We start from the raw sequence: 21,417 nt of genomic DNA on the forward strand, positions 1-21,417 counted from the left end.
TCGGTCATTCATTCGAAATCTGGAAGGCCAGCTACAGCAATAAAAGTCTGTTCATAGGTCCCTCTAATTTCAATTGGATCCCCAACAATTTCATGCCTATAAATATGTCTGTGCTCCCAAGTTATTTAGCTTTGTTGGTGTATATAAGAATGATTTATTCCATATCCTGACAATAGGAGGTGGCAAGATAAAAAAAAAAAAAGTCCCTGTAGTTATGCATATATTTTTCATAAAGGAGCCTGATTTCTTTTGCGCACTATTTTTTTGAATAAAGACTCACTTCGGAAAAAGCTACCAGAGAGTGTTGTATTGTAGGTATATGGCAGCGGCTTAGCACACTCTCTCTTGTAATAACGTGGTATATTATGGCAGGTGGTAGGTTCATAGAGTAGATAGTTTTTGGGGTTTTTTAAACTATAACTATCATTAAAAAAAACTTTTAAATTGTTAAACAAGTGCTGAGATTCCCCCCCCCCCCCCCATCTCTAGATATCTCCTGGAGAAGTGCACAGCTGTTTGCTTCCCTCCCCTGCTCAGCATTCAGTCTGTCTCAGTACTTTAGAGGTTAGACTGGGTATTGAATTGAGAAGTGAAGCTGGCTATATTTAGAGATTGGGGGCACTCCCAGACCCTAGACCCTGACCCATCAAAACTTTTCACATGTTTGTTCAACATGTCAAAAGTTTTTTAATTGACAGTAATAATTTAAGAAAGAAAAAAAGTAATAACATTCTGCTAAAAGGTTTAAACACAATGACAATGTATCGCGTATCTTCAAGATAAAGGGTAAGTGCCTGATTTGTGAGGTAATAACTGCTTAGGCAGGAGGGAAATTCCTGAGTGCACCTGAATGCAGTAGAAGTATGCATACTCATAAGCTGCTTCATTCAAACAGGGGGAACTTAGGACCTCTGTTCTTGAGATAGGTAAGGGTCCCTGCATCAGACCTCACTGATCAGTTACTTTCACCTATGATGTGTATATGTCATAAGTTCCCTTTGTTTTAAAACCTCGATAATAGACAGAATTAGGAATCTGAATCACAATCTTAAAGCCTGCTATCATGTCTAGGACTCATTTAGCCTCAATTCAATAATATTTAAATAAGATTTAAAATCATCAATGAAATTAGAAAGGCCTTCATTTCAGTGTTAATGGAAAACAGGCAGTGGGATGTATTACTGGTGTTACAGAGATGTTTTGTAGGTGAACTCCTAGGAAGAAAGCCAAGAAACAAGAGGAAAGTAAGAAAAAGAGAACAAGTCAATTCACAGGTTGTTAGGGAAACATAATTAGGTAACATCATAAAAAATGGTTCTGCTCGATTGCATGTCAAAAGTAAGCAGGTATAATAAAAAACTGTTTAATTTACTCCATGCCGACTTTAGTACAAAACAACTGTTGTGTAGGAGCCTAGTGGTAAAGACAGGCTGCATATTTCTCAAGTCTGGAAGGATACAGTCGAACAAAAGGTTATGTAGCTGCTAATCTTCAGACTGGTCCTGATATTGGTATAGCAAGCTGACTTCTTAGTACTATGTCTGCCGCACTGTGTATTGGGCTCAGATTGTTTTGGTGATATCATTATCTATGGGTGGAGGGATCCTGTGCACAACATACATATTCAACCAAAGTTACATTGTGTGATCATTGCCTTTTAATGAATACATTAGTTAAGCCTTATTCAAATTACTACAGAATATACTTGTCAAAGGTTACTTGGGAAGAGAAATTATATTCAATATTTTTCATGTTGATGATCTAAACAATTGAATGTATTTTCTAAACTAAGCAGTATTTTATTATATCTTTTTTCAAAACTATGTAAAAATAACCTAAAGGCATTGCTCAACTCACTTTAACATGACTTACCTCTGAAGCTGTTATGAGACATTTCTGAAATTTGCCATAATTCATTAATGTCAAAGGGGGCCTGGAAGCTTTTCTGGAGAGTAAAAACATTGGAGGTTACAGGTATGGATACTAGATTTTTAGGGACAGAACTTGTTTGTCTTTCTCTGGATCAACACAGTAGGTATACAATAGGTAGGTAATCGTACATTTGCAGTTAGTATTATTTTCTTTGATTTATTTTTATGGAGTGCCCTTACTTCCTGGGCACTGTACATATAATGCAATTTCAATGATGTGTCAGGGTAGCAAGTAGTTTAACATACAGACACACAGAAATACATTCTTAAAGCAAACAACATGTAAAGGAAGTAACCTGTTTGAATGAAATAGATGTTTGGTGAAACAGATAACTTAAATTTTCTTCACAATTTTAGTATAACAAGCTTGGTGGTTGCAGAATAGAATGTTGGACAATCCTGATAACATGAAAAAATCTAAGGAGACCCAGTACAAGGGACCATGGGGTAAGGAGGCCCAATACTAGGGACCTGGAGGTGCTCCAAGTCAGGTAATACCCAAAGTAAGTGTCAGCTCTATTACCCATCCTTCAGTACCATCATGGATCTTTAGGAGGATACTTTCTGCCATTATCTTCTCCACAGAGGCAGCTCTACCTTTAAGCGACATAGGTGGCTGCCTAAGGCCTCACATTAGCAGGAGCCTCCTGACCACCTTACTCGCCCCCCTAAGAAGGTAAAATGAGTGGCAATGTGTACAATGTGCACATCGCCACTCAGTATTGTACAGGAGCAGGGAACAGGAATCCCTGCTCCTGTACTCACAGCTCTGCAGCTCTTACAGTGCAGGTCAGTCGTGATGATGTCATGTACTCGCGCATGGCCTACATCAGAAGTCCTGCGCCTGAAAAGACTCAGGCCCGGGAGGAGGACGGGAGGCGGCTGAGGAGCTGAGACTGGGCGCTGCTGAGCAGACTGAGTGTAGACACCAGACATCAGGCGAGGGGACAATAACTGCTGGGAAACAGAAATATAGGAAAGTTGAAGACAGGGGGAATATTAAAGGGAGCAAGGCCACTATTAAGGGGCAAAGGAGAAGTCTTTAAGGTGGAAAGGAGGGTTCTATAAGGGTATAGAGGAGGACATGTATTTTAGGGGGCAGGAGGAGAAGATTGCTCTATATAAGGGCATACAGGAGGACAGAAAAAGGGCTTTATTTAAAGGGGGACAGGAGGAGAGGAAGAGGGCTGTATATAAGGAGGTACAGGAGGACAAGAAGGTTTTATATAAGGGGGTACAGGAGGAGAGGAAGAGGGCTCTATATAAGAGGGTGCAGGGGAAGAAGGGGGCTCTATATAAGGGGAGTAAAAGAGATGAGGAAGAGGATTGTATATAAGGGGTACTGGAGGAGAAGAGGGCTTTATATAAGGGGCTACAGGAGTAGAAGAGGGCTCTATATAATGAGTAAATTAGGAAAGGGAAAGGGCTCTATATAAGGGGTACAGGAGGAGAGGAAGAGGGCTCTATATAAGAGAGTACAGGAGGAGAGGAAGAGGGTTTTATTTTATAAGGGGGTACAGGAGGAGAAGAGGAGGGTACAGGAGGAGAAGATGGGTCTTTAGGGGGGAACAGGAGGAGTGGAGGGGTCTATAAGGGAGTACAGAAGGGGAGGAGGTTGTCTATAAGGGAGGGCAGCAGAGACTTAGGCAGCATCTATGTCTGTCACTATGAAATCCCTTTAGGTCCTTTTTCTGCTGCTTCCATTCTGCACCTCGCAGCACCCAGCAGGCCAGACACACAGTGGTGAGTACTTATGTTACACTTTCACCCACCAGAGTGTTATCTCAGTCATCTGAAATTAGTAAAGGAGATTTATGTAGATTTGATAGATTCTGAGGTTTTCTATTTTTTTTTGCTCAAAGCGCAAAAGTCCACTAGAAAGTTTAAAAACCATGTAAATCTGGAGCTGCTGCAGTAACCCGTTCTGTTACTTGGCAGCAATGATTCCTTTTACACAGACAGCTGCCCAGTATTTTACACAATACTGTCCCATACTCAATACTGTGCTGCCAACCAACACTATGCAGTGACATCTTGTCAGTGAGGGCCTCATGTTCAAGTTTCGCCTAAGGCCTCACAAAATCTAGAGCCTCCTCTGCAGCTCCACTTAGGTGTTTCAGATGGGGTTACTTGTATAGGTATGCCTTTTGCCTCTACTCACTGTTTTCCTGACCACCGGTGGCCTCAAACATGCAGCCTGCACTTTACTGCGTAACACTATGCACATCAAGAGCAGAGTCTCAGACCATAGAATAGTCAACACAGTCCCAGCCTAATTCCTTGCTGCCCCACTCTTGACCCAACCATTGTCCCTACCTACTTGGATGTCCATCCTAACTGGCACTAAAAGCAGGGTCAGATCAATATCACATGGACATGTCAAGGATAAAATAGAACTACCAAGAGGTTAAACTAGAAACAAGCTAGTGGGTCAGAACCAGGAGAAAAGTGAAGTCAAAATCAGAACCAGTATCAGATAGCAGACAGAGGTAAAAACAGGAAATCAGAGTAAAGTCTAAATCAGCTGGCAAAGGCAAGGTCAGATCCCAGAAAACAATAGGGGCAGAAAAACAGGGATAAAAATGGATCTTCACCAGGTGAATTTGCATCAGCAATACAATTTCACTTCCCATGCCACCGGGGAAGTTTTTCCTATTATTTATTATTTATCATGCGAATCAGATTATATCATTTATTTAATTCAATGTCAGTGTGGAATCCAATATGTGGGGCGGACCACCATGAAACCGAGGAACAGAATTAACAAACATCGATTCAACGTCAAGACAGGCTTTATGCTACATAGCCTGTCTAGACATTGTAATATTGTCCATCCTGGAACAAGAAAACCTTTTACTGTTATCCCCATTGACCATGTGCCCAAGCATAGGTCCAACTGTTTTGAAATACTAAAAAGACTGGAGGTATTTTTAATCCACAAATGCGGTTCATTACAACCACAGGGACTTAAAGGGGTACTCCGCCCCTGGCATCTTATCCCCTATCCAAAGGATAAGGGATAAGATGTCAGATCGCCGCGGTCCCGCTGCTGGGGACCCCGGGGATCGCCGCTGCGGCACCCCGCCATCATTACTGCACAGAGCGAGTTCGCTCTGTGCGTAATGACGGGCGATACAGGGGCCGGAGCAGCGTGATGTCATGGCTCCGCCCCTCATGACATCCGGCCCGTCCCCTTAATGCAAGTCTATGGAAGGGGGCGTGACGAACGCCGCACCCCCTTCCATAGACTTGTATTGACGGGGGCGGACCGTGATGTCACGAGGAGCGGGGCTGTGATGTAACGATGCTCCGGCCCCTGTATTGCCCGTCATTACGTGCAAAGCGATCTCACTCTGCACAGTAATGATGGCGGGGTGCTGAAGCAGCGATCCCCGAGGTCCCCAGCAGCGGGACCCCGGCGATCTGACATCTTATCCCCCTATCCTCTGGATAGGGGATAAGATGTCTAGGGGCGGAGTACCCCTTTAATGAAATTTCAGAGACCATCCTAGCCTGATCCAGCTCCTCTCCTTCCCCTTTATTCTCTCCTACCCCCCCACCCACCATCCCATATACAGCTCCCCCCCATATATATATATAATCTCATCCCATACATATTTAACCCATACATTCTGCTCTCCACCCTACTCTCTCCTATCCAGGGTTACTTGGTATAATTATATATATATATATATATATATATATATATATATATATATATATATATATATTCACTTATTATAGGTGCTTATATCAGTTTATATACTATGTTCACCAGGTTTTTTAAATAATTTAATTGTCCCCAATATCATATCTTATATATCCAGTCTTACCTCCAGTCTTATTTCCCCTAATATTCCAATATAATTTGAACACTCATCACAATCAATATGATATATTATGTAACTATGATCATCAATTTTTAGATTAAGCCACCATTTTATGTATTATATTTATTATATGCCACCATTTATGTAATCAATTATTTGATTATGGCACTATTTTATGTATTATTGTATTATATGTCATAGATTTTTCCACCATCTTATATATCATTGTATTATATGTCACACCTCAGGTGCTCTATATATTAATTTCATCAAACCCACCTTAACTAGGTTGTATCAAATCATTTTATCATCTTAATATATACCTCTAAATATCTTAAAATTTATTTATTATATTTATTATAATCACTATTACTATTCCATGTTTTATGTATCTCCTTTGAGACATTGTGGGTTTTGATATGTCCCATAGATATCTCACCCTTGGGTGTATATATACTGCGGAGATATGTTTATTCCACATTATAGCTGGCACCAGAATATGGTAAAAACGCTGCTGATTCATTTGTAACAATTTGCCTATATCGCTGTAATGCCAAGCTAGCTTATGTTTCCACATTATTTATGCGATAGCTCGCCATTACACTAGCTACGCTACTGCTATGTAGCGCTCCAACTAATTCTGTAAACGCCCAATACTTGCCACATATCCCCCGGCAGTGGTTACGCTGTAGCTCTGCCCTACACCAGCTACACTACTACCATATAGCGCTCCATTAAAACAGTAGCACATGACATTAGCCATATAACCTAGGCCATTGCAGAGTTCACAAAATAAATCCCCTTTCAGATACATTACCATTATGCTGTACTCTGCCTCCTACCTTCTGTACATGCACAGTGCCTGATGAAGGGCCCTTTTTGGGCAAGAAATGCATTGTTTGTTGTGCTTTAATAAACCTTGTGATGTGAATTCCACAAATACAGTCACCTTCATTCAACCCTGTAATCGCGCCTGGTGAACATTGTTACGCCGAGCGCTCCGGGTCCCCGCTCCTCCCCGGAGCGCTCGCTACACTCCTCTCACTGCAGCGCTCCGGTCGGTTCCACGGACCCGGGGCGCTGCGATACCGCCTCTGGCCGGGATGCGATTCACGATGCGGGTAGCGCCCGCTCGCGATGCGCACCCCGGCTCCCGTACCTGACTCGCTCTCCGTCAGTCCTGTCCCGGCGCGCGCGGCCCCGCTCCCTAGGGCGCGCGCGCGCCGGGTCTTTGCGATTTAAAGGGCCACTGCGCCGCTGATTGGCGCAGTGGTTCCAATTAGTGTTTACACCTGTGCACTTCCCTATATCACCTCACTTCCCCTTCACTCCCTCGCCGGATCTTGTTGCCTTAGTGCCAGTGAAAGCGTTTCCTTGTGTGTTCCTAGCCTGTGTTCCAGACCTCCTGCCGTTGCCCCTGACTACGATCCTTGCTGCCTGCCCCGACCTTCTGCTACGTCCGACCTTGCTTCTGTTTACTCCCTTGTACCGCGCCTATCTTCAGCAGCCAGAGAGGTTGAGCCGTTGCTAGGGGATACGACCTGGTCACTACCGCCGCAGCAAGACCATCCCGCTTTGCGGCGGGCTCTGGTGAAAACCAGTAGTGACTTAGAACCGATCCTCTAGCACGGTCCACGCCAATCCCTCTCTGGCACAGAGGATCCACTACCTGCCAGCCGGCATCGTGACAGTAGATCCGGCCATGGATCCCGCTGAAGTTCCTCTGCCAGTTGTCGCTGACCTCACCACGGTGGTCGCCCAGCAGTCACAACAGATAGCGCAACAAGGCCAACAGCTGTCTCAACTGACTGTTATGCTACAACAGTTTCTACCACAGCTCCAGCAATCATCTCCTCCGCCAGCTCCTGTACCTCCTCCGCAGCGAGTGGCCGCTTCTGGAATACGACTATCCTTGCCGGATAAATTTGATGGGGACTCTAAGTTTTGCCGTGGCTTCCTTTCCCAATGTTCATTACACTTGGAGATGATGTCGGACCAGTTCCCCACTGAAAGGTCTAAGGTGGCTTTCGTAGTCAGCCTGCTGTCTGGAAAAGCCCTAGCCTGGGCCACGCCGCTCTGGGACCGCAATGACCCCGTCACTGCCTCTGTACACTCCTTCTTCTCGGAAATTCGAAGTGTCTTTGAGGAACCTGCCCGAGCCTCTTCTGCTGAGACTGCCCTGTTGAACCTGGTCCAGGGTAATTCTTCCGTTGGCGAGTATGCCGTACAATTCCGTACACTTGCTTCTGAATTATCCTGGAACAATGAGGCCCTCTGCGCGACCTTTAAAAAAGGCCTATCCAGCAACATTAAAGATGTTCTGGCCGCACGAGAAATGCCTGCTAATCTTCATGAACTTATTCACCTAGCCACTCGCATTGACATGCGTTTTTCCGAAAGGCGTCAGGAGCTCTGCCAAGATATGGACTCTGTTCGCACGAGGCGTTTCTTCTCCTCGGCTCCTCTCTCCTCTGGTTCCCTGCAATCTGTTCCTGTGCCTCCCGCCGTGGAGGCTATGCAGGTCGACCGGTCTCGCCTGACATCTCAAGAGAGGACACGACGCCGCATGGAGAACCTCTGCCTGTACTGTGCTAGTACCGAACACTTCCTGAGGGATTGTCCTATCCGCCCTCCCCGCCTGGAAAAACGTACGCTGACTCCGCACAAAGGTGAAACAATCCTTGATGTCTACTCTGCTTCTCCACGTCTTACTGTGCCTGTGCGGATGTCTGCCTCTGCCTTCTCCTTCTCTTCTGTGGCCTTATTGGACTCTGGATCTGCAGGAAACTTTATTTTGGCCTCTCTCGTCAACAGGTTCAACATCCCAGTGACCAGTCTCACCAGACCCCTTTACATCAATTGTATAAACAATGAAAGGTTGGACTGTTCCATACGTTTCCGCACGGAGCCCCTTCTAATGAGCATCGGATCTCATCAAGAGAGGATTGAACTTTTGGTCCTCCCCAATTGCTCCTCGGAAATTCTCCTTGGACTTCCCTGGCTTCAACTTCATTCCCCAACCCTGGATTGGTCCACTGGGGAGATCAAGAGTTGGGGGCCCTCTTGTTCCAAGGACTGTCTAAAACCAGTTCCCAGTAACCCTTGCCGTGACTCTGTGCTTCCTCCAGTAACCGGTCTCCCTAAGGCCTATATGGACTTCGCGGATGTTTTCTGCAAAAAACAAGCGGAGACTCTACCTCCTCACAGGCCTTATGATTGTCCTATCGACCTCCTCCCGGGCACTACTCCACCCCGGGGCAGAATTTATCCTCTCTCTGCCCCAGAGACTCTTGCCATGTCTGAATACGTCCAGGAGAATCTAAAAAAGGGCTTTATCCGTAAATCCTCCTCTCCTGCCGGAGCCGGATTTTTCTTTGTGTCCAAAAAAGATGGCTCTCTACGTCCTTGCATTGACTACCGCGGACTTAATAAAATCACGGTTAAGAACCGCTACCCCTTACCCCTCATCTCTGAACTCTTTGATCGCCTCCAAGGTGCCCACATCTTTACTAAATTGGACTTAAGAGGCGCCTATAACCTCATCCGCATCAGAGAGGGGGATGAGTGGAAAACAGCATTTAACACCAGAGATGGACACTTTGAGTATCTGGTCATGCCCTTTGGCCTGTGCAACGCCCCTGCTGTCTTCCAAGACTTTGTTAATGAAATTTTTCGTGATCTGTTATACTCCTGTGTTGTTGTATATCTTGATGATATCCTAATTTTTTCGGCCAATCTAGAAGAACACCGCCAGCATGTCCGTATGGTTCTTCAGAGACTTCGTGACAATCAACTCTATGCTAAAATTGAGAAATGTCTGTTTGAATGCCAATCTCTTCCTTTTCTAGGATACTTGGTCTCTGGCCAGGGACTACAAATGGACCCAGATAAACTTTCTGCCGTCTTAGATTGGCCACGCCCCTCCGGACTCCGTGCCATCCAACGTTTTTTGGGGTTCGCCAATTATTACAGGCAATTTATTCCACATTTTTCTACCATTGTGGCTCCTATTGTGGCTTTAACCAAAAAAAATGCCGATCCCAAGTCTTGGCCTCCTCAAGCGGAAGACGCCTTTAAACGACTCAAGTCTGCCTTCTCTTCGGCTCCCGTGCTCTCCAGACCTGACCCATCTAAACCCTTCCTATTGGAGGTTGATGCCTCCTCAGTGGGAGCTGGAGCTGTCCTTCTACAAAAAAACTCTTCCGGGCATGCTGTTACTTGTGGTTTTTTTTCTAGGACCTTCTCTCCGGCGGAGAGGAACTACTCCATCGGGGATCAAGAGCTTCTAGCCATTAAATTAGCACTTGAGGAATGGAGACATCTGCTGGAGGGATCAAGATTCCCAGTTATTATTTACACCGATCACAAGAACCTCTCCTACCTCCAGTCTGCCCAACGGCTGAATCCTCGTCAGGCCAGGTGGTCTCTGTTCTTTGCCCGATTTAATTTTGAAATTCACTTTCGGCCTGCTGATAAGAACATTAGGGCCGATGCTCTCTCTCGTTCCTCGGATGCTTCTGAAATTGAACTCTCTCCGCAACACATCATTCCTCCTGACTGCCTGATTTCCACTTCTCTAGCCTCCATCAGGCAAACTTCTCCAGGAAAGACCTTTGTTTCTCCACGCCAACGTCTCGGAATCCTCAAATGGGGTCACTCCTCCCATCTCGCAGGTCATGCGGGCATCAAGAAATCTGTGCAACTCATCTCTCGCTTCTATTGGTGGCCGACTCTAGAGACTGATGTGGTGGACTTTGTGCGAGCCTGCACTATCTGTGCCCGGGATAAGACTCCTCGCCAGAAGCCCGCTGGTTTTCTTCTTCCTCTGCCTGTCCCCGAACAACCTTGGTCTCTGATTGGTATGGATTTTATTACTGACTTACCCCCATCCCATGGCAACACTGTTATTTGGGTGGTCGTTGATCGATTCTCCAAAATGGCGCATTTCATCCCTCTTCCTGGTCTTCCTTCAGCGCCTCAGTTGGCTAAACAATTTTTTGTACACATTTTTCGTCTTCACGGGTTGCCTACGCAGATCGTCTCGGATAGAGGCGTCCAATTTGTGTCTAAATTCTGGAGGGCTCTCTGTAAACAACTCAAGATTAAATTAAATTTTTCTTCTGCATACCATCCTCAATCCAATGGACAAGTAGAAAGAATTAACCAGATCTTGGGTGACTATTTACGACATTTTGTTTCCTCCCGCCAGGATGACTGGGCAGATCTTCTACCTTGGGCCGAATTCTCGTATAATTTCAGAATCTCTGAATCTTCCTCCAAATCCCCGTTTTTCGTGGTGTACGGCCGTCACCCTCTTCCCCCCCTCCCTACCCCCTTGCCCTCTGGTCTGCCCGCTGTGGATGAAATTTCTCGTGATCTCTCCATCATATGGAGAGAGACCCAAAATTCTCTCTTACAGGCTTCTTCACGCATGAAGAGATTCGCGGATAAGAAAAGAAGAGCTCCTCCCATTTTTTCCCCTGGAGACAAGGTATGGCTCTCCGCCAAATATGTCCGCTTCCGTGTCCCTAGCTATAAGTTGGGACCACGCTATCTTGGTCCTTTTAAGGTTTTGCGCCAGATTAATCCTGTCTCTTACAAACTTCTTCTTCCTCCTTCTCTTCGTATTCCTAATGCCTTTCATGTTTCTCTTCTTAAACCACTTATCATTAACCGTTTCTCTCCCAAATCTGTTCCCCCCACTCCTGTCTCCGGCTCCTCGGACATCTTCTCCGTTAAAGAAATTTTAGCATCAAAAAAGGTCAGAGGGAAAACCTTCTTTTTAGTGGATTGGGAGGGTTGTGGTCCAGAAGAGAGGTCCTGGGAACCTGAGGACAATATCCTGGACAAAAGTCTGGTCCTCAGGTTCTCAGGCTCCAAGAAGAGGGGGAGACCCAAGGGGGGGGGGTACTGTTACGCCGAGCGCTCCGGGTCCCCGCTCCTCCCCGGAGCGCTCGCTACACTCCTCTCACTGCAGCGCTCCGGTCGGTTCCACGGACCCGGGGCGCTGCGATACCGCCTCTGGCCGGGATGCGATTCACGATGCGGGTAGCGCCCGCTCGCGATGCGCACCCCGGCTCCCGTACCTGACTCGCTCTCCGTCAGTCCTGTCCCGGCGCGCGCGGCCCCGCTCCCTAGGGCGCGCGCGCGCCGGGTCTTTGCGATTTAAAGGGCCACTGCGCCGCTGATTGGCGCAGTGGTTCCAATTAGTGTTTACACCTGTGCACTTCCCTATATCACCTCACTTCCCCTTCACTCCCTCGCCGGATCTTGTTGCCTTAGTGCCAGTGAAAGCGTTTCCTTGTGTGTTCCTAGCCTGTGTTCCAGACCTCCTGCCGTTGCCCCTGACTACGATCCTTGCTGCCTGCCCCGACCTTCTGCTACGTCCGACCTTGCTTCTGTTTACTCCCTTGTACCGCGCCTATCTTCAGCAGCCAGAGAGGTTGAGCCGTTGCTAGGGGATACGACCTGGTCACTACCGCCGCAGCAAGACCATCCCGCTTTGCGGCGGGCTCTGGTGAAAACCAGTAGTGACTTAGAACCGATCCTCTAGCACGGTCCACGCCAATCCCTCTCTGGCACAGAGGATCCACTACCTGCCAGCCGGCATCGTGACAAACATCCATTTTTATCCCTGTTTTTCTGCCCCTATTGTGGGAACCAGGGAGCGAGGACCTGACCGGAGGATCTAGGCTTCTTATAGAGCACTATCTATCAATACACTACATGGTGTTGTGCCCTCAGCGCAACATCCCTTGGTAAGTGTCATTTTTTTGCAACTTGCCAAATATCTCACAGTACTGCACTAGGGGCGCGTGTGCCTTTTTCTTTCTATTTTTTTTTTTTATAGATCCCAGAAAACAGTCAACTTAATAGGTATGCTATTGACAGGAAGAACTACAAACATGAGTATCTGAGAAAGGCCGATGCCCATCTTAATGTCCTGCCGTTGGGAGGTGTAAGCACTAGCACCGAAGTTGATTGACTTGGCACTCCCATCTCTTGGTAGGCTGAGGCAGTTACTGTATGTTATACAGTGACAAGCGGCTCGGCTTCCTTTCCTTTCTTTCCTACAGACTATACAGATTTAGTTCTTAAACTCTTTCCTGATAAGTGATGGGCTTGTGAGCTTCTACCATTTATGTAGACAATCTTTGGACTAATTCTATTTTAATAATGTTGTTTTGTAGATAGGTACTCCAGAATTGAACATAATTTTTCAGATGTGGCCTCACTAGAGCCCTAGTCAGGATCACAATCTCACTATTCATATTGGTTATACTTTTAGCTGTGCATACAAGCATTTAACTTACTTTTACTACTGCCTGGCTGAATTGTTGACTTATTTAGAGGCTGACAGGTATCATTACACATAAATCCTTCTATTCTAAAGTCTTCTCTAAGACAGAACTGCCAATATGATACTCAGATAGAGGATTTATTTTCCCCAACTGGACTTACCATTGTTTTGTCTACTTACCACATAAATCTAAGTCATTTTCTATATTACAGACACCTTCAAAAACAGTATCCCTATTACATATTTTGTGTAATATTGTGGCCCACAACTATCCAGTCTGTGTTCAAAATACACCACCTCTTGATTTCTAGCTTTCTGCCTATCCTGGGATTAGGTCCAATGTGAAGTATTTTATCAATCAGCTCTTTAAGGGAAAACGTATCACTAAAGCGGTGCTGGTTTGGGTGGTTGTTTTTGAGATGTTCAGTTATCTTCTTTTTTTCAGGAGAAAATCCATTATATTTACTACTACAGATGTCAAGATAACTAACTTGTAGTTCCCAGCTTGTTGCCTGTAGCCCTATCTTGACGTGAACATTTACTATTGTCCTTTTGTGCCATATTTTGCTGTGTTTTTGCTGCTGTACATTTTTCTGTCCATAACATCTTATCTCCTATTCACAGCAAAGAAAATAAGTGATCCACAGTCCGGCGCCCTGGCTCTCCTCGTGCATTAAGCCATCTCCCCTCCATGCAAGGACACTGTTGACTGCCGCACAAAGCGGCAGTCAACATGCCCCCTCCATGCATCTCTATAGGAGAGCCGAAGATACATGAGGAGCAAGAGAAGAGGCAGTGTTCTGAACACAAATGTTCAGAATACCATGGTGCCAGACATATCGTGGGACCTGTGGATAGGGGATAAGATGTTATGTATGTAGCCTTTTTATTTATAAAATATGGCTGGACCATTGTATCAATAAAGCCATTTATGTCTTCTGTCTTAACCCCATTCCCTGTAGTCTGTAAGCTCTCACGAGTATGCTGCGTAATCTGATGGCGCTATATAAATAAAATTATTATAATTATTATGAGGTACCGGAGTTCCTCTTTAAAGTCAATGGGTTGTACAATCAGAAAATATGCAGTAAAATACCCATCATCAGGAATATAACCTATTAGAAGGAACTGGTTGAAAATAGGTTGGTTCAATATTCTTAAAATAGAGTTTTTTGAGAACTCAGAAGGTATCTAAAACATTAGCCTTCAAAAACTCTGGACACGTACAACTAGAGGTAATGGTTTGCATAAATATATTAAGAGTTTAAAAAGCCACACTCAGTTTAAAAAACACTGAACAAAATTAGCTATTTAAATAGTCTATCAACATATGTTATTAAGAATTGTTTATTTTACTATAATAGTCACTTTTATATTAAACCATGGCAGTTTCTTTTCCCTTTTACTTGCTAATTTGTCTGACTTGTTGTCTTTAAGGGGTCCATTTTAATAGTTTACATTGGAAACTCACTCCTGCTTTTTTATTGTTCACCTTTTTTTTATATTTTTCCATTTTCTTGACATAAGTCTTTCTCAAATTGAATAGCTTGGTTGTAGTGTAGGATTGCTCAAAGCCTGTTGTAAAGAAAACCATAAACACGGATGGTCACCTACATTTAAAAAAACTAAATTTATCTTCTTCCTTAACCTCAGACACCAGACCCCCATTTTTAAATACAATTTCTAGAATGTTCTCTTTACCAAGCTGTCCCATTCCAGTTAAATATCTGACAAAAAAAAATCTGAATTTTACAGCAGGTAGTTTTATACCTTCATGTGTTCTATTTAAACCATTCTTCATTTACAACTTCTTATAAGACCACCTACTAACATCATGATTAAAACACCAAAAACCTTGGCTGACATTTTAGAATTGCCTTTGTACAGAAAGTAAATCTTTTTGATACAAATCATTGTTGCCAAGATGTACCAAGAATCACCCTTTGAAGCCTTTACCATATTTTTAATATGTCTCTTATCCTTATTGACTGTCACACCTGGGAGACTTGTTACTTTCTTTTGTCATCTTCTCTCTCACTGCTTTTACAGATGCAGCGTTCAACATCATGAGGGTAGCACCCAGCTCAGCAAATGTATACAATATCATATGCATCCCCACAAACCTGCATTTCAGCCCCAGAAGCAAATTAAATCAGTGCATGCAACGCCACTCAGTACTATCCAGGATTATGGGGTCCAGTGACAGACAGGTGTCCCCTCTGTTTTACTTTGGATGCCTAGTCTTGAGTCCAGAAGAAGCTTTGTAAGAAGCGAAACAGGCTGTCGTTTCAGATAATTCCCCTGCGCTGATGTCTCCCCTCAAGGCATCCAAGTGCTATATATGTGAAGATGCAGAATAAATAAGAAATAATCCAGACAGTGTGTCGCAACGTGTATTTCTTTCTTTTCTTGTTGGTTATACATATACACATGTAAGGCACGTTAGCACCACCAGGTGTGCACAGGACCGTAAGATCATGGGATTGATTGTTATATTTGCACGTGCTGTGACGGAGTCGAAGTTCTGTTTGTAGTGCTTAAAGGGGAACTTCTGTGTTGGACATCTTATCACCTATCCAAAGGACATGACGTCACGACTACAGCCTCCGCGATCAGACATCTTATCCCATATACTTTGGATAGGAGATAAGATGTCTAGCAATAGAATACCCCTTTAAATCTTTTCTAGCCACAGAAAAAGGAATTATTTTAACTAACTTTGCCAGATATTCCAGAAGGCTTGTCCGTCACCACAACACCACCCTGTCTCTCTTGGAATGAATGTATGTACAGGTTTCCCTACAGGCCTCAAGGCCTTAGAGAGTCTCTAGTTTCCGGCCAGTCAGTTATTTGCTATCTACAACAATGTCAACAATAGCTCCTAAATGAAAACAATGTTTCCTTGACAAATCTTACCATTTTTTAAGTTGACAGAACACCATTTCAGATTAGCTGTACAGTCCCTCTCTGCCACTATAGTACTGCAGGTCTCTATTTCTTGCTTGCCCCAGTAATCTCTCCACAGTGGCTGGACCATGGCCTTTTCTGCTTATACACAACTGGTACTTTATGTGGTTAAACTACATATTCACAAAATTGTGGCAAAATACTTTCCTTTATAGAACCCTTGATGCTTTCCCCTCACCGGCATTGCAGCACAGCACCCATAGTCACAGCAAAAGCCACTTTATTAAAGGGGTACTCTGGTGAAAACCTTTTTTCTTTTAAATCAACTGGTGGCAGAAAGTTAAACATATTTGTAAATTACTTCTATTAAAAAATCTTAATCCTTCCTGTACCTATTAGCTGCTAAATACTACAGAGGAAATTCTTTTCTTTTTGGAATGCTCTCTGGTGACATCACGAGCACAGTTCTCTCTGCTGATGTTATTATAATAATAATAACGCTTTATTTCTTGTTGTCCTTAGTGGGATTTGAACCCAAGCCCCCAGCACTGCAAGGCAGCAGTGCTAACCACTGAGCCACCATGCTGCACTTAGCGTACATTTGCTATGCATGGTTGCTAAAATGGACAGAGATGTGCTCGTGATGTCATCAGTGTTCCAAAAAGAAAGGAAATTCCTCTGTAGCATTCAGCAGCTAATAAGTACTGGAAGGATTAAGATTTTTTAATAGACGTAATTTACAAATATGTTTAACTTTCTGCCACCAGTCTAAAGAAAAAATGTTTTCACCGGAGTACCCCTTTAAGGCTCAGTAGGCATGTAGACTCCTGTTAAATAGCAAGAGTCAGCCAACGTAGATAATGGCATCAACTTTCTGGTGTTAAGCTGCTATAACTGGGTACAGTTGCACCTACTGCCATACACAAACCACCAGTCTTTCTAATTGAAGTGCCACACTTTAGAAAAATATACATATAGGTTTATGTTAGGGTGGAATGTAAGAGTAATGTAGTTATTATCCTTTATTATCCTCCAATTACAAAGTTAGAAGTAGGTGGTGTGTCCTTAAAAACTATTTCAGGAACTTAAGGCGAGCGTAAGGCAAAGACCTCAAAAGTAATATTCTCTGAAATACTACCTTACCACATGCCACACCAGAGAGGCAGTGAGAGATTAGGGAGATAAACAAGAGGTTTGGCTTGATGAAGAACTGGGCCAACTTTACTGTTAGATATAGGCTCTACAGTAGAGAAAGGCTTCATCTCAATGGGCAGGGTGAAGCTGTGCTCAGAGAGAAGATGGTCAGAAGGGTGCAAGACTGTTCAAAGAGTACCTGTCACCAAATTAAACTTTAAATATATTGTTCCTTATGTACTTATATACTTTGCTATTTACTTGCTGTTAAAATTATCAACCTTTATATGTGTTTAATGTGATTGAAAAAAGGGCCACTAGGTGGCTCTGTTCTGTTCTCTGCTGCATGTCAAGCAGTGAGTTTGGTCTCCTCCCGGCCTGGCAGGAGACCAAACTCAGGAAGTGCGTGCGGGACATGGCAAGGCACAGCTCTGGTTCAGTGACATTAGGCTTGCTGGGGAACACCCACTTTCTCCTGCCGGAAGCTCACACAATGTGAGCAAAGGGAAAGGTATGATGCAGAGCTTTTTAAAGCTTGGAAGAGCATGAGGGGTGTTAGGAGTAGTTAGGGAATATAATCTGAGTTAGTTTAGAAAATATAGTTTGATGGCAGGTACTCTTTAAACAAGGGACTAGAGGCAGAGAATTACACAAGTAGAGGACAAGACAGTGTAGACAGAGAATTGGGACTATGTACCTCGAAGCGAAGTGGAAGGAGGAGTAAGCATAGTTAATAGAGATAGGCTTAATATAAAAACCATAAACCTATCCAGCTCTTAATTGCATGCTGACTAATGCAAGAGGTCTGACCAATAAGATTGACGAACTGGAGTTGGTAATGTCTGAGGAATATAATGAGACGGTGGGAATAACAGAGACATGGTTGAACGAAAGCTGTGTGGTTAGCATACAGAGTTAGTTTATTCAGAAATGATTGTAAAAATGGGAAAGGGATTTGCCTTTATGTAGAGTTCTGCCTAAAGGACATAGTAAAGGAAGATATTTGTAATGGAAATGATAATGTAGACTCCCCATGGGTAGAAATATATGGACAGAAAAATATAAAAAATACTTAAAGATGTTTTCTCCAAGTTGCCAAATATAACAGAAACAACTGAGAACCTAATATTGAGCAAACAAATAGAGCAGTAAACCACAATGATGGTGCTATTATGGGGGATTTAATCTTCCCATTTTAAAACTGGGAAACTGAAACCAGTGGATCTTATAAACAGATCTGGCTCTCCTCTATAGCAAAAGATAACCACCTTTCCCAAATCGTGCACTAGAGGGGGCCTTAATGGACTTAAAAAAAAACTTCTGTAAAAGGGGGCAGTACAAAGATTTCTACCCAGCATTGTATCAAGTGGGGATCCTCTAGGATTTTTATTTTTAGTTTAAGAGGTTGAACTGGATGGAAATGGAAAGATGTATGGAGTACATGTGTTGCCCAAAAAAAAACTTGATTTTGAGTATACATAGTAGTTTGATATTATATAACATATATAGGTCTTATATATATTTCTAATTTGTTAAACCCACCTTCTTGGTTGAAACAAGTTCCTTCCGGTGTTAGTATGGTATCATGTAATTATGGTAAATGCTTGTTAGCATGGACAAGCATTGAAACTTGGATTTCAATGTACAGCATAAAGATTATTTGTATTCTACTCATAGCAACCTCTGGATCACAAAAACCCAGACACCTTTGGGAAATGTTCCTACAGAGATAAAACGCACTGCTTTGGATGCAGAAAACACTTTGATTTCCACAACCAAAACTGCACAGTGTCCCAGATTTTAAGGAACGCAAGAGAAACGCACTAAAAAGAAGTGATATGTCACTTCTCTTTCGTGTGGTTTAGGAGACTAATCACTCCCCGCGCTGCCCATAGCATTTTGTCTAAGGGTTCGTTCACACTGGAACCATCCGCAGCGTATTTGACACAGAGAAAGGCAGAGCGAGCTTCCTGCTGCTGCTGTAGCTCTGTGTGTCCGCTTGCATATGCGGATTTCCCACTGGCAGTCATGAGCAGACACACAGAGCTACGGCAGCAGCAAAGAGTTTGCTCTGTTGTAACTCTGTGTGTAGCGGCAGCGCATCCACTGCATCAAATACGCTGCGAATGTGGTCCCGTGCAAACTTACCCTTACCTTATTTTTTAGGCTTTAGTATGCAATGCCAGATGACCTTTCTAGTTTAGTATCATAGTAATTAGTGAATGAAAAGCAAAACATTTTGTTAAATAATTTACTCATAAAACAACAATGGTCATAAGGTAAAATATCAATATATAAACACTGTGTGAACTTAACATTTTTCTCCAATTCCAACATGCTATTACAGAATGACGACCAATGGTAGGTGGAAGCAATAATAGAGTAGAGCCTGTCAGAGTAATTTACTTTGACAATGGGAAGCACTGAGAGAAATCAGAGAAAAGGGTGTTTCTGTGAATGTAAATGAGATTTTTCAAGTGTTATTTTTCCAGTGTTATGTTTGATATAGTGCCACACAGGAAGTTGCTGTATAAATTGAGGGATAAAAAACTACAAGAAACTACTCAAATGTGGATAAAAAGCTGGCTGAAGATTAGAGTGCATAGATTTGTTATTAGTGAACATGTTCCAATTGGACTAAAGTCATTTTACAATTATTTGAATGCTTCACGAAGTTGGATTTATAGTTTGTGTATTAGGGTTTTCCTAATATCCCAATATAAAGTCATTCAAAATATTCAAAGCAAATGTTTTTCCAGTATGAGGTAGTCAAGACCAGCAGCTGGTACAGTAGATAAAAAGCTAAAATACTTTAAATAGATGCTTCAGAAAAAGTCTCATGATTCATGATTATTAGGGTTTGGACCTTTAATGCACAGAGCAAAATTTTGTGTTCTTAAATGTTATGTTCTAAACATTTTTATATATTTTAGTCTACGCCAAAAAAAAAAAAGGTTTTTTTTTTTTTTTTTGGGCCATAATCATTTAAAATGGGAGGAGATGCCAATTAATATTGCAGATTTTATATATACATATATATATATATATATATGTATATATTTATATATATATATATATATATATACATATACAGTGACCCCCCGACCTACGATGGCCCCCGACATACGATAATTTCAACATGCGATGGCCTCTTAGCGGCCATCGCATGTTGAAGGCAGCATCAACATACGATGCTTTTGTATGTCGGGGCCATCGCATAAACGGCTATCCAGCAGCGCTGACTGCTTCAGCTGCCGCCGGATAGCCGTTTACGGTTCCCCGTGTGCTCCGGTGATGGTCTCCTAGCTGACCTCGTCCTCTTCGGGATCCCCTGCATCGCTGGTGCTCTCCTTCATCGTCATCACGTCGCCGCGCATGCTGTCCCGTCATCCAATAGGAGCGGTGTGCGTAGTGACGTGATGGCGGCGACGGAGAGCGAGGATCCCTGGGAAGCAGAGACGTCCAGAGTCTTGGGGACACCCTGGGACGCAGCGACAGTGATGGAGGGTGACATCCAGGGCAGCGATGACGAGCGGTGACGGGTCCGGATTGGCGGGGACAGATGAGTATGACTTCCTATTCTTTCCATTGCATGGATCCCTCAACATACGATGGTTTCAACAAACAATGGTTCCAAATTTGGATTACCATCGTATGTTCATGGATTACCATCGTATGTTGAGTTCAGAAAATATCGGGTTTTTTTTTTACAAATTTTTCCTGTTGTGTTTTGATATATGTTTTCCCTAGTATTAATGCTTATCCGGGGGGGGGGTTCACAACTTTGGCCATTGCACATTGGCCATTGTGGTGCCTCTGGTGTAACACTTCAGTCCTAGCTGTGATCCTCTACCCAGGGCCCAAAGTGTCACACTGTAAGTAAAGGTTTTTTGTTTTTTTTTCTAAACATATGCAATGGCTAAAGTTTTATTGTAAACCCTCCCACCACTGGATAACCCCTTTTCAAAATGTTAATAGTTTATTTTTATCAATTAAGAAAACGCAAAGTGAATGAGCAGAAGAGAAATGTAAATCAAGTCAGTATTTAGTGCGACCTCCCTTTACCTTCTAAAGAGCATCAATACTTCTAGGAGCAAGGCGTTTGTATGTTCTCCTTGTGTTTGCATGGGTTTACTTTGGGTACTCTGGTTTCCTTCCACACTGCATAATCATATACTGCTAGGTAAATTTGGAATTGCAAGTGGCATAGCATCAAAAACCATACTGTTTACGTAACTCGAGGCCCTTTTAGCACACTAATATCAAATACATACCCTCGAAATTCAAATATTATATAAAAAGTAATATAGGCAGC

The 21,417-nt window shown here is 43.4% G+C and overlaps 1 long non-coding RNA gene across 1 annotated transcript; it reads left to right on the forward strand.

Moving 5' to 3' along the window:
* The first annotated feature begins 856 nt into the window (after positions 1–856).
* LOC130302479 (uncharacterized) lies at positions 857–15,432 on the forward strand. The gene is made up of 3 exons (XR_008852686.1): positions 857–926; positions 2,289–2,434; positions 15,111–15,432. It is a non-coding gene; the product is annotated as an uncharacterized LOC130302479 (long non-coding RNA).
* The last annotated feature ends 5,985 nt before the right edge of the window (positions 15,433–21,417 follow it).

This window comes from Hyla sarda, chromosome 1 (assembly GCF_029499605.1).
Source record: "Hyla sarda isolate aHylSar1 chromosome 1, aHylSar1.hap1, whole genome shotgun sequence".
Lineage (NCBI taxonomy): Eukaryota > Metazoa > Chordata > Amphibia > Anura > Hylidae > Hyla > Hyla sarda.